The 14,565-nt window shown below is 46.3% G+C and overlaps 1 protein-coding gene across 2 annotated transcripts in view; it reads right to left on the reverse strand.

Moving 5' to 3' along the window:
- Positions 1–14,565, reverse strand: part of LOC143213454 (uncharacterized) — a 109,317-nt gene that overhangs the window by 74,429 nt on the left and 20,323 nt on the right. The window lies entirely within an intron of this gene.

Consider the following 14,565-nt stretch of genomic DNA (forward strand, 5'->3'; position numbering starts at 1 on the left):
CCGGGAATGGGGCTGTGTGTGTGGCAGTGGTTCCACAGTGCGCGCACAATCGCAGGATGAGCCGAAGCTGGAGCGGCACGTACGACGGCGGTAAAACTTCTGTGCCACTTCAGTTAACTTCTGAGGGAAGGCGGAGCAAACAATTCCGGAATTAAAGTCACGGCGATCCTGCGGCTGTTCGAGCGGGCTGCATACTCAGTTGCAGCCGCAGCCGCAGCAAGCAGCGGCAAGCGACAGCAGCAGAAGCCTGCGAATCGCGGATAGAGTCAAAGGATCGTCGTCTGTTGCGCACGAATGTTTGCGTATACGCGTGTATCGGGTCCGCGATGCACCCTCGCCGTGTTGTCGCCGGTTGTTTCTCTCTATTTACCATCATCTCGCTCGCTCGCTCGAATAAGAGGGGGGTAGCTAAGGGAGAGAAAAACCGGTGGGAAGAAGCAACGTAGGAGGACCATGGTGGGATGAAGACGACGGGTCCGCCGGAAACGAGAGAAAGAACGATTCGCCTGCGGGGGTGGAATAGAGGAGACGCGACGTCACGCGAGACGCGGCCCCACTTTTACCTTCGGCTCTTTTCTCGAGCGCTCGTTTTTCCCCCTTTGTCCCGAAGCACGGAAATTAAGAGACTTCTCCCGGTAGTCCCAACCCCTTCGAAGGATCCGCGTACGTGCACTGACACCAACACCCTGTTGGAAATCAGCGAACGTACACACACCGGATCGGCTATATACCGTAGCACACGTACACATAGTCAGCGCCCAGACGCACAACAGGGACGCGAGTCATTGTCCGCGGACACCTGTGGACTTACGTGCTGTGCACGATGTAGCCACTTACTTCGCCGAGAGAGAGGCCAACAGAGAAGAAAAAAAGCTCTCTTGCGTTTTCCTCCGCTTTTCACACCCGGCAGAACTAAGCACCCCCTAGCACTATGTCTACAAGACTCGTCATCTGTCCCTCTTCAGCCGGCCCCGTGGCCCTATCACCTTGTCCTTCTCGGCCCCCGCGGTTCTTACCTCTCTCTAGCTTCGCGCGCGCTTCGTTTTTCTCACCAACCACCCCCGGAGGTGGGGTGAGAAAGTCGTTCACGGCATTAAATCGCCTCCACCCACGCCCACGCCTCGCAAGCCCGGTTGCTTTGTAAACCGTTTCACCCTTTTAAGGAGAAGATAATGCAAAGTGCAGCCGGCGCTGCTGACTTATGTCACGCGAAACGGCACAGGCCAGCCTGTCGACGTATCCGGCCATGTTTCCTGCGCCGTCAAAGTGGTTCCTTTAATTAAAAAAGTTATTATCTTGGGCCCTCGGGAACACGCTGTCGCGTTTATCGTTTTTGATTCTCCTGTGTGCAGCTCTCTGCCAGCGGAATAAACGCATGCTTAGAAAGCAATTGTTCCGCTCTAGGAGGAGAAAGGACTCGTTAAATGCTGGACTGATTACGAATGGGAAGAAACGCGGTCAGAGACGAGCTTCTTGAGCCGTTTAACGGGTCGAGTGCCGCTGGCTAATTATATGGGGGATTATTTAAATCGCGGATTTGTTCGCCGTGTTCTTTATACGATCTTGAAAGGATCTCAAGTTGTAAATTGCATTGCTGGTGCCAGGATCGCTGCCATCTGCCAAATACTTGCAAGTTTGTACGCTCGAATGCGTTGGCGTCATTCCAGGGGCTTAGCGACGTCGTCGCGCTGAATATGGTGTTTTTGTGAAGTTGGATTCTTGGAAAATCTGCAGAGACGTTTTCGTAAGCTTGAATGTAGCTGAGTTTAAATGTGAGATTTTATGTATTTTATTTATTTCGATGAATGAGATTCATTTAATCAGTTGGAAACTGTTCTGTAGAGTGGTTCGAAAATTGTATGCTTCGAGACATTAAATTTGTTTAGACGATTTTAGGTAGTAGATGGGATGAATTATCACGTCCGTTTAATGAAGCTCACGTTCACAAAATGAAAAACTTATTACGTTCATTTCGGTAGTTTCTGACAATTATAATTTGAATTTATAAATTGGATTTTTCGGGTGATGAACCGTGGTAATTTTGAATATTTATAATGAACAATTTGGATTTATCAGATAAATGGTTTCGCGCAGGATTAGGAGCGAAATTGTACCTTGCAGCGAAATTAAATCGGCATGATGATAAATATTGCAAATATTGTTCAACTAGTAATAAAGCAATTGCATTAATTCACCTCCGGTGTCAATGTTAATATACAGTGTCGTATTTACAAAACACGACAACATTTTCACAGTTATTTGTTAATTGACGGTTTAATAATAATTGGACTGCGAATCTTAGTATAGTATTGGGTGTACTGAGGGATTAACCCTTCAACATGAATCTTACTTATTTCTTTCAAACGAGATACCACATTTTTGTTGTCAACATTTGGCCATTAAATATACGATGAATGCAAATTTTTTTTCAGTCGTGGGGAATTATTCACGACAAAAAAATGTTATTGGGCTACGAGAGAAATCGCGGAGTGAGGGATTAAAAGCGACACGGAACAATTCCGCTGGTAATCAATTAAGAAAAAAGAGGCGTAAATTCGCGCGGTATCGGCGGAATTCAAAGAAACCGGTCAGTCGATCGCGAAACAAGACCCCTCGACCGCACAAAAACACGATTGTCCGTGTCCGAAGTATCCCCGGTAGTGTATTTGATGAAATGCGAAAAACCATTGCTTAACTATCCGTAATATCTGCGGCAACGAGTATCATGGCCCGTTGAGTTCGCACGGTTTGAGAGAACGATGAGTAGTGAAAAAAAAATTCGTCCGCGTAAATTCATACATGCCTGTGCATACACGTACGTACATACAGGGGCAAACACACACGGTTGTTTCGCGGGGGTATATTGAGAAATGGGCAGAGGGAGAGAGAGACAGCGGGGGTGCAAGCGAGGAGGACAGGGTGTGTGGAGGGGCCAGGAGGTGTGCAGTCGATCTGGTTGGCCAGGGTAAAAACAAAAATCGAAGCCGAACCCACAGATACGCGGTTTTTGCGAAATTACGGGTCCCGCCTCGTGCCTTCGCGCTCCCCCGTAAATCAATCGCCGCTTCGACGTTCGTATATATTTTCCGTTAATTATTTTTATTCACGGACCCGCGCGTAGGAACGCCCAGCGTGTCCATGAGGGTCGATCGGTGTGTCGACACGCGCAACGCACTTGCTGGATTTTTCTGCGACCCCGCGAGCCTCTGTTGTGTGCGTGCGCGATTGTGTATGTGCGTGCTCGTGACAGAGAAAAAGCGAAAAATAGAGGAGCGCCGGGAACAGAGAGTGAGATAGAGAGGGAGGTAGAGGAGGAGGACGGACAGGCACAGCGTGTGTGCACGCAGAGCTACGACGCGTCCAGGTAATTCCGGAAAATATGGAGGCACGGCCGTACCCGAGCATAATGTCATCTTCTTCTCGCTATCTCCGTCCTGCATGTCAATCTTTTTTTTTATTTTCTTTCACGTACACTCGTTGCTGTCAACGGTGCGTGTTCACGCGTCCGTTCTCCAATAGGACGAGGAGAGGAATAGAGTGACGTTACGGGGGTGGGTGAGGGCAGAGAAGAAGGGGAGGGCAGCCAGGGGGCGAGAGAGCGCGGCTCTGGTTCGTCAAATTTGCACATTTATTCGTTTACCGACATACAATCGAGCTTAAAACTTGGCTGAGTTCGTATGAATGCGTGGACACTGGCGGCGTATGTGCGCCACTACGCAGGAACTTCATCCCTTATTCATAACCCTTCGAAGGGCTTGATGGAGCTCCCGAGGCTTGTGCGCCGTGCACGGACGATCTCTCTTTTTTTCTCTCTCTCTCTCTCCCTCTCTCTCTCTCTTTCTCCCCTGGTTTTGCTCTCACTTGTTTTCGCGCACGACGCGGGGGAGGGCCGCAAAACCGCGCGGCGGCGGAGGCTTTTCCCTGAAACGCTTCATTTGTCGCACAGCATTGTGTAATTCTTAACAATCTTGCGTGGTTCTTTCAGCCCCAGCAGCAGGGACGATTCGTGTCCGAATGCCGGCGGATGAGCAAATAATTTGCATCTACGGATTCAGGATCCTCCGAAAGGCCCCCGCCCTTCGCCGACCTTTTTCCCTCGAGAAGAAATTCGCTCGATATCGGCACGGTAATGCACCTTTCATCTTCCCAGGAACCGGCCGTTGCTCCTTTAAACGTACTCGATTAATTCGCCGATAATTGTCGATAACGTTATCGACGAATTATAGAATCGCCGGCTGCAACCGTAAAGACTGTCGACGTTTTGTCGGCTCTAAACGCGGACTCTGTATAGGATCTTGATAAAATCATTGCTGAATGAGTGCATTGAGAAACGTTTCTCATAACCCTACAAGAAATCAATTAGTAAGTCAATATTCTTTATTGTAATAGTTGTCGATGCTCCTTTCAGGCAGATTCTATGAAAAGATCGAGCTGGTGCAGTTTAAAACAGTCGACAGATTAATAGAATTTACTAATTAGTATTAATACAATTTATTCTTTGCATCGCCGCTAATTTTATAAATTTGAAGAAACGAGGAAAGATCGTGCAAGACACAGGATTTATCGACAGGGCAAGTGTAAATAAAGGCTAGGACACGCCGGTTGCCTTAATTCTCGTAGGGAGTGTAGACGAAGGGCGGTCGCTAATTAACGATTCAATCGCACACTCGGTCGCCTCGATAGTTTAATTAATTCGGAAATAGTTGGAGGCAGAGGGGCGGGTGAAGGGAGTAGAGCACACACCTCGGAAATGAATCTCTGGGCCACCCTCGTCAGGCATCCTGTGGTCAGGAGATCCGGCAAGAAATAAATTACCAAACTGTATACGGCTGGCAAGAATGTCCACTATTCTTCCCCGAACATCGAATCGCTCACAAAACAATCTCGACACGGATCGAAGGACCGGTCGTTCTTCCGATCCCTCCCGGTTTCGTGTAACTACCGTTGATAGGGTGACGAAGACGGGCTTCGATTGTCACTTCCGCACTTTACAATGGGGGAGAAGCCAGTACTATACTCGTCCCAGGGAAGAAATCGATTTAGGTTGTGTACGATTTTGATTTCAAATCTGGACAACTTCGAATTACTGGAACCCAATAAATATTCGTTTCTTCTCCTCGCAATTTAAACTATTTTATATTATTCTAAATTCATAAAATTCGCAATCCAGTCATAAATTGTTTTTCATATAAATTTTACTGTTGAACTCGAATATTGATACTTTGAAATAATTTCATATTGAGTTGGTACGATGGTCGACTTTAATCGGTAATTTTGACGTGCTTGGCACAAAATGGTTCTCATTTTAAGCTTGTTCATTAAATCAATGGTCGAAGATCGAAAAGCTATGTACAGTTCAACGAAATCGATTTCTGCCGCGTAACTCGATGTGTTACAGGAAATTTCAATTCCTCAGATGGAAAACCCGGCGCCGATGTTCGCAGCGTGTCCGCGCCCCTACGCGGGGGTTGGTACCCCGGGAAAACCAATTATTCATCGAAATCAAGTGTTACACAACTTTGGTAATATTTAAAACTCCGTGGCCGTTCGGTCCCTCGGACGGTATACGGAAACTTTGAAAACTAATATCACCGAGCAGCCGACAAAGGCTCGGCTCAGCGACACGACGCATACGTTTCTCCCACCCACACACGCGCATTCTTTAGATACCAGCAAACACACGCGTTGTGTACACTTGGATTATTCGCAATTACGCTCCGCAGATCAGATGGATCCTCTCAGGCAGCGCCTTTATTGCGGCTTTATTAAACGACGATGGCCGATGCGATCGGCACTGGGTATCATGGACACAAAGTCTGAAGGCGACGAAGAGAAAGAAATCGGGGGCGGGGGTAGTTCCACAAGAGAGAATCGGAGGGAACGAGAGAGGGGTGTCGGTAGGAAGAGAGGAACACGGAGAGGTGCCGAGGCGATACGCGAGAGAGAAACAGAGAAAAGGGCAGAGGACGGCGCGGCGTGTTCGTTCGAATCGCGAGGTTCGAGGAACTCACTTTGAAAAGCGGCAGAACCTAAACCCGCGTCTACTTTCTCCGGCACAGGGGAAAATAGCTTTCAACTCGGAGAACGGGCAAGTATCGTGTAGCTACACGATAACTCTAGGCGGCCTGGCCCGCGATACTCCTCCGTCAGGTAGACGAAGTGGACTCGAAGGGTACACAGAAAACGAGAAAGGCTCTTTCTATGAGCCTCGATTGCTTCGCGCTTCCCCGATACACCCCCCGACGGTTCCACGTATGAGCGCAAAGTCAGAGGAATCGGCGGCAAGGTGTGCTTCCGCCTCGTCTCTCGCCTCTCGCTACCGGAAAAGTCGGAACTCCGGAAAACTACCCGAGCGAGCATGTAATGATACACGTGTGTTATGACCAACTTCGCTCCTTCAGACTTGTTACCGCGGCTATCGTTCGAGGGCTCGTTAGATCTCCCGAATATCCGAGCTGGATCGTCTTGATTCGAGAGATGCCTAGGCTGGACAAAATGCAACGTTTTCTGACTCTAAATTGGATTCTATGTATAGAATCGACGTGTACTGATCGACTTGTTAGAGATACCTATATAAATTGAGAACGTCGCAATAGTCGACGTTCAGATGAAAATCTAGTCAAATTCTCATTATATTCCTATTTAATTTTATTATTACTTAACGGATCTTTATGCACAATTAAAGTAGGACTTTTCCACTTTCTACTAGCTTACTACACGTAATTCAGCAAAGAATGTACAAAAAAATTGAGAAAATATTTTCGAGGGAAGCTTTTCGATTTCCGCGGTGTCTTGCGCGTTTAGATGCGCAATCTGTGGCGCGTTAATCGCAGGACGATGGAAAAAAGGCAGGAGAAATTTGAAGAACGCGGCGATGGTCATCGGGCGGCCATCGAAATCGAGACGAACTGCAATAATTATTGGCGGCCGGGGGGGAAGAAGAGAAAAAAGGAGCGGCAAAGGGAGAGCGAAAGGGCAACAAGAAAGGAATAGGGCGGCCGGTGCGCGCGGACGGAAAAAGAGAGAAATGCAGGAAGAGAGAGGCTGCGAGGGATGATGAAAAGTTTGACCGGACGCAGCGAGCACAATGCACCGTGGTCCACCCTCCACTCCCTCGACCCATCCACCCCATAATTCCTCCCGCATTGTACTTCCAATCAATATTGTTTTATACCGCGAGTCATGAGACGAGCTCGATGGTTCGACCGTTCGATGCTCCGGATCTTTCTCCTGCAACGGCCGATGCAGTCGGCAACCCACCCCCGCGAATCCAAACCCCCTTCAACCAACCCCCGAAAAATTCCTTCGCATTCTATAGATTATCATTCTTGACTGTTCGTCCGAGCGCTACACTTCAGAATTTCAAGACATTCAGAAATTGCATCGTTTTGTTCGCTGTTGTCCGATGAATGCCCCCTTCGATTGCAGCGCCGAGATGCTTCACTCTGTTTCTCATTAACCGAAGCTTCTTTCTTCCACGCTGATCGAGATCCGCTTATCCTCCCATTTATCGTATTATGTAGCCGTTCCTCGTCTTCGTTCCTCCCGTTGCTCTAATCGAATGACAGTCTCTATTTCGTTATCCGCTGATTTTCTGATTATTGCTTCTTTCGCTGTGGATTTGCGATAAGGAAATGTTCGGAATGTATGTAGAATATTTATGTGTATAATGGTATTAATATGTGGGGGAGATTTTTGACAATTTTTTGATTCAGACAAATCAGGAGGTTATACCTGTCCCCTCTTTAGCACTGATAAGAAATTATCCAGACTCGAAGCTGCATCTAATTGTAAGGTCAAGTTAATTTTTCACTGTTCAAAAAATCGGAAAAATCTGCTGAAAAAAATCCGAGGTGACAATTTGCGTTCCCCGGTAAGGACGCTGATGGGTCGGGGAAAGTATCACCGGCAATTGGACAGGTTTTCGATCGAACGGCTTGTTCACGCAGCCGGGGATCTATTCAGCGATCTATACGCTCGCCTATGAAGCCGTAGCGGTGCGGCGCGCGCTTTTCCGCGGTTACATGAGCGAAAAGAAAACACGACAGGCGCGTGCGACTGGTCGATAAACGCGGCGACGTTGACATTGGGTTTTCTCCGTCGACGCGTCTCAACGCGAGAGCTGGTTGTCTTTATACGATGACGAGAGAACGCGCAAGAACGGCGCACAATGTGCATCCGGTTGGCTCACTCGACGAGGAGGATACGTTTCGCTCGCTCGATGACGCTGATTCAGGATTACCCTCCCTCTCTAATTATCTTGCCTCTTCTCCTTCCCTCGCCGACCGCTACCCAGCATCAACACGCCCGTCTTCTGTCGTTCGTTCGTTCGTTCGTTCCTACATCACCGGAGAAAAGGGACAGAAAGTCCGGTACCGGAGCGATAATGAATTATCTTCGGCAGCACACTTCTTGAGCAGGAACCGGAAATATCGCCGGACGATAGCGGCGATATCTCGCAAGAACCATATTACGGCAATATTCTTCTCGACAACTCTTTTTTCCGAGGCTCTTGTCGAATCTCGAATGCGTCAGGTTTTGCTCTTTGTTACATTTCGTGATTCAAGTAGTATATCAATGTGTATATATTATGTGTTGATTCACTGAACAAGTCACTCTATAATTATTTAAAACCATAAGTGTGCACGGAATCTTTAATGTTTGAGGATAAGTATTTACTCGGAGATCGACGTTCAATGGAAAATTATTTACTTTAGGGCTTGAGATTGAGACTATCAATGATCATTGAAAATCTTAATTGTATTCGAAAGATGTAATACTAAATCAATGTTCACAAGGAAATGCATTCCGTCTTAAAACAGTCGAATTTCAAAAGAATTTATGAAACCAAACTTTTAAACTAGAAGATAAACAATGTTTGTCAAACAAAATTAAATTAAATAGATCAATTATAAACGAATTATACAAGGACGAAGTGTCAAACGAAAAGAAGAACAATGAAATTTAAGTAGTCAAAGTTACAAAACAATGTATAAAAGACTGAAGAAGTTTCAACAATGTATGTAAAACAAGATGAAGTTTCAACAATGTATGTAAAACAAGATGAAGTTGTGAAATGTGCAGGAAAGGAAATGTGTCTTTTGTGCCACAATTACGACTCTGACTCGTGAAGCATGTCCATCTTCGTACCGCAATTAATTTCCCGTTGAAACAGGCCAGTTATCTACGTTTCGGAGATGAGTAATTACGATCGAATGTTGAAGACATTGGACACAGAGTTATCTTGGTACGTCTCATTGTGACGACTCATAAACCTACGACCGCAACACACACGCGTCACGTATAGTGGTTGTATTGTGTGCAAGTAACTGTGGACGTGCTTCACCCTCGTATCAATGAAATTCTCCGCTCCCTTCCTCCTAAACACACCCTCGGTTTCTAGGTAAATAGGCTCTCCATCCACGGATATAATCTGTGTTCGGCATTCATTACATCATGACCTAAGCACTCCGGTTTTACAATTTATTGCCTGCAATCTTACTTCGACCTGCGCTTTCAGCCCAGCCGAATGTTGTATGTCAAACTGATCGATAGACGAATGGCTACAATTCTTTTTATGCACAATCTTGCTGTCACTTTGTGGACTTCCAGGGCGGAAACTTGACAGTAATAATAACAAACAAATCCTAATATTTACAACTTTGTCAGTTGGTTTCGTCGTGTATTAATTAAACAATGGTCCTCATCGAAAGTGCAATATTATATTATTTATATCTTACGAGAAATAAATCCAAGAATCATTTACTTTTTTACAAGAATAATTTCAAGAAATGGTTTTACGAAATTAATAAGAGATTTAACAGAATTTGATGCAGGCAAGAGAATTTGGATTTTCTCCATAAAATTTTGTATAAATTTCTGGTTACGAACTCATCGGTCTGAAACAGTGCAATTCGCAAAAAGTGCAACAGCCACTTAAAATTGGAACGCCAAAGGACCAAATAACGAAAGAAGATCAGAGAATCCTCGTGAAATGGATGACTATTATATGATTTGCATCCGCCCTTTGTCTCGCACACAAACTCCACATCGGAATTCTACATTACTATTCAATATCCGGATCGATCGTCGGTTCTACAGCGGGTACAAGCGTCTTAATTAATTACAATGGTAACGAAGTAAAATCCCCCGGTTGCCAATCAACTTTCTATCAGTATCGTATTTATTGCCGTCGGAGGAGACCCCTATCGGCAATCAATGCGGAGGAAAATACCCATTAGCCGAATCACCGTCCTCCAAATGATTGATCAAATAGCCGATATCTCATCTTTGGGAATAATGCTTCGTCAAGTGTCCGGCTGGAGGTAACGCCGCCGGTTGCGAGTATAACGTATAGACTGAATGCGAATAGGAGATAGGGTTGGCGATAGGGAAATCGATGCTAGCCTCGTCGCCGAGGCATCTCGAAAAGAACTCGGCGGCTATATCTGGCAAGCAGATTGCAAGCAGATTGCGAAGCCGATTGCGATTGCGGATTGCGTGCGAGCGCGCGGGGCCGTGGCCGCAATTATCCTGAGGTTCTTTATGCGAAGCTCGTTCGAAAGTCGCGATTGGCGGGCATAGAGGACGACCGGGACGGGGTCCAATCGACTCTATGAGGGCCCAAGAGAGCGAAGATCCGGCCCCGTTCGTGGCAATGGGCGTCGGACGTGGAGGATGTGTAGGATGTAGGATACAGCCGCGCGGAAAACGACGATCGCTCCGGAAGAACGCGCCGATCGTCCATTGTCGTTCGCCATTCTCGACGGCCATTCAGCGTGCATTGGCTCGCCTTCGTTTCCACCGATTCGACGCACTTACACGCCTTCCTCTGGGCTTCACCGTTTGTTCCACGTTCCTCGGGCAATCGCGACACACCAACAGAGCCCCACCTAGCACCGGGTTCACCGGCGATCCACGGATCGACGGTCCCTTCGCGCTTCCGGTGTCGCCCGTTCTCCGAACACCGGCGATTCACTCACTCGCCAGAGGAAATTACTAAGATTCAGTCTGTTACGTGATTTCCAACGGAATCCAGGTCTCGCGATCCCGCGTTGCGCAATCTCGCGTTACATGTTTGATTGGTGGTCGAAGACCGGATCTTGTCGCTGCAGCATGGGAGCTCTGAGTGAAACAAGATCGGCTCCGTTTCTTCATTTCATTCTGAGAATGCGTACACAGAGTGTTCCATAACCGATGTAAAAAATTTTCATGTAGATTACTCTTTCCTCAATTAAATAAGACCCTGAGCAATTCGAAAATGTGTTAGCTACTCGCAGGCACAAATGAAAAATTTAGCTGGTGGAATATGTTGTTTCAGCATGAAGTGAAGAATTTCAGAACACTTCGATAATGAAATACGTGTAAGAGTGAAAATAATGACGCTGCAGCTATTGTGCACCGTTCGATGCATCCTCCCGTTGAGTCGGTGATTTTGGTAACCTATCAAGGGACGAACTAACGGTTCCCGCCATTTCGTCGAGGGCTCTCGACGATCGCTACCTGTTTGGCTCTTCGTAATAAAATTTGTGACGGTTTCCGTGGCTCATATGCATAATCGACGTAAATCGCTTTTACCGCGAGCGCTGCGTTAACGTCGCTCAACAACGCGTAAAATCAGGGGTGATAATTTGGAATTAAACGAATTAGTATGTTATGGCTTTGTAATTGTGTTACACTGGGCTGGGCGGTGTGCGCGGCCGCTTGTAAATTCGATAAAAGAAAGTGTTTGTGAAGTCGCTCGCGCAGCGGATTCTCGCTGTTCAAAGCGCGCGTGTATGTACAACACGCGCGTGTTTGAAATTCGCGCGACCACTTCGTTGCGGCCGCGTATATAAATTAATTATTTCATTAACCTCGTTCAACTTCCATTTCAATTTGCCCCGGCCGGCCGGGGCCATGAGATTTTTCAATCGAATGTCAAGTCGCGTTACACCTACGCAAATATTGTCTAATCAACCGTGCACAGAGGAAGTGTTTGGTGTACGAATTACGTGAGTTACACCGGATTATTTAAAACAATACAGTATTTACAGCAACGAGCTGGTGTGAAGATCACGAGTATACTATCATGTAAGATAATAAGCACCAAATAAAAATATTTTTGTATGGCTTCTGGATTATGCAATTTATTGCACAGTTATCCACAGTCTGTGATAATAAAAGTAGATAATAACAACGTGGATGTCCAGTACTTAAAATACTTTATTAGTACCACACATCATTGATGGATCACAAAAATGTTTAAGTGCTCATACTCACATGACTGTACATAGTATATTAATTAAAATTTTAACGAAATAATTTGATTCCATCATTTTTACGAGAAATATACATTTTGATTGGTGTAATAGTTTTTCAAATTGCAAGTGGAGCTTGTGAGGTAATGAGAATTAATTAAGGCTAGTATTGGAGCAACGTAATCGAGTTTTGGAAGGACTGTCGATCTGTGAATCTCCAGGAGGAAACTCTTAACGAGAGTTTGAGAAATGTTACCTACGCCGAGGTCAATCGAGGGTGAACCGTTTCATCTTAAACAGATGTCGATGTGTGATGCGAAGTTGTTACGCTAATCCTTCGTTTCTGGAAACTTCCTATGACTAATCGGGGAACGGAACTTCCATCATGGGAAGAACCAATGCCATATGCCTCGTAAATTTAATCAATATAACTGATAAGAAACACGATTACCCACAGCCAATCGCAGCTAGATTTCCTCACTTCGTGATGTTCCGAGCATAAAACTTCATGAAGAGTAAATTCATTATATTCAATAAACAATTATTTTTCTGAAGAACTTTATGTTAAACTAATTTAACATAACATTGATACATGAACATTGTGAGTTGAATGATGCAAATAATTATTATAGGCAAGCCAATAAGTCACCAGTTTTATGCTAGTCTTGTATATAACGTACAAACTTCCTTGGATGACATATAAAATCACCGTATAATAATTAAATTTGTTCTTCCACAGATTATTTTCTGCTCAAACTCAACATTCTTGTACAGATAAATATATCGTTATTAACATTGAACTCAATACATAAAACAATCTAACCTTTTCCGAAAGAACGCAAAATTACCGTACAGATGAACCAGTTCACAGAAAAATTCTCTTCTGCTCAAACATTTTAGAAAAAGAATGTCAACCGGACCGGAAAATTCAATAATTACAGACAAGATATTTAATCCAGAAAAATCGCGAGCGGCCTTAATATATATCCCGAAAGCCGTGTTTGAACATAGTTACAAAGATCCGTCGCGCCATTAAATCACATTTTATCGGAGCGGGCTGCAAACATTTTTCACTGTGCATAAACCATTGTTCATCGGAGCGTTCAGAAAGTCGTATAAATGAATTTCAATCGCAGACAGCGGCGTCGCCGGTCACCTAGCAACGGAACGTTGCCGAAAAACGCGCGCGCGACCCGGGTGCGAGCCTGTCGAAATATAAATCCGCGATGTCGACGGGTTTCGCGAAGGGAAATCGCGACTGGTGCACAAAGACTGACGGCGCGGTGCGGCGGTTCGCCTTCGCTTCACCGCGAGACCATGGTTGACTTTAATGTATTCGGTGTCTCGCATTAAGTAGGCAAACGAGCGATGCCGTGCCGCGAACGGCGACACCTTCGCGCAAACGAGAAGCTGGTCCGATAATTGAAGCACAAAGATCCCCCGACACCTTGCGACTCCTTTAATCAGAGGGAGCCTCAAAAGAATCCTGTTCTCGAGAGCGAGAGAGCGTTAAACTCGCAAAAACCGATTCTTATTCCCAGGGAACGAAAGGGTGGGTATTCCACCCCCTACCTCCATCCCCGATTGGTAGGTGTGGTGGCAGGTTTCACGGCTCGGGCGCAAAACCGTTCTACCTTTGATGCCAGCCGACCCCGGTCGAGGATGATCGCGTAGAATTCGGCGGCTGACGAGTGACCACTCGTAGAATCGCGACGAGTGTCTACTCGAGGCAAAGAGAAACACTCTTTCTGCTTGGTTTGGTTGTTTCGTTGGTTGATCGGCTGTGGAACCGGTTGGAGGAGGATCTGATGAGAAGAGGATGGGTGCAGGGGCCTAGAGGGTTTCGGGGGAGGGGGGATAGGAAGGGGATCGAGGAACAGGGGAGAACAGGGTGGAAAACAATTAAGGGAAGACGAGGAGAGGTCCGCCTTGTATGATAATGCGCTGTAACCTCCGGTAGAGGCGGAGGAGGACGCGATACGATGAAGGAGGAGGTGGAGACGACGACGTAGGAGGTGGAGGAGAGCAAGGCTGCCGGAGGATGAGGCCGGATGAAGCCGCGGAATGGAGGGGCTAGCCGCGAGAACGGGGTTGGCGGAGGTCGTGGTTCTTACTTTGCATTCCTTTGTGTGTCCTCCTGAGCCCTCCATCTACCTACCCTCCTACAACCCAGTCATCCTCCTTCCTCTTGAAGCTTGAACTAACGCCCGAGGTTTTAATGCACTTGTCTACTCCACATACCGTTCATAAAGACATATATGCCGTCTGTTGAACGAGTGGGCAGGAGGACTGATTCTTGGAAAGAGAAACGAGACAGAGAGAGAGA

This window comes from Lasioglossum baleicum, chromosome 11 (assembly GCF_051020765.1).
Source record: "Lasioglossum baleicum chromosome 11, iyLasBale1, whole genome shotgun sequence".
Taxonomy (NCBI): domain Eukaryota; kingdom Metazoa; phylum Arthropoda; class Insecta; order Hymenoptera; family Halictidae; genus Lasioglossum; species Lasioglossum baleicum.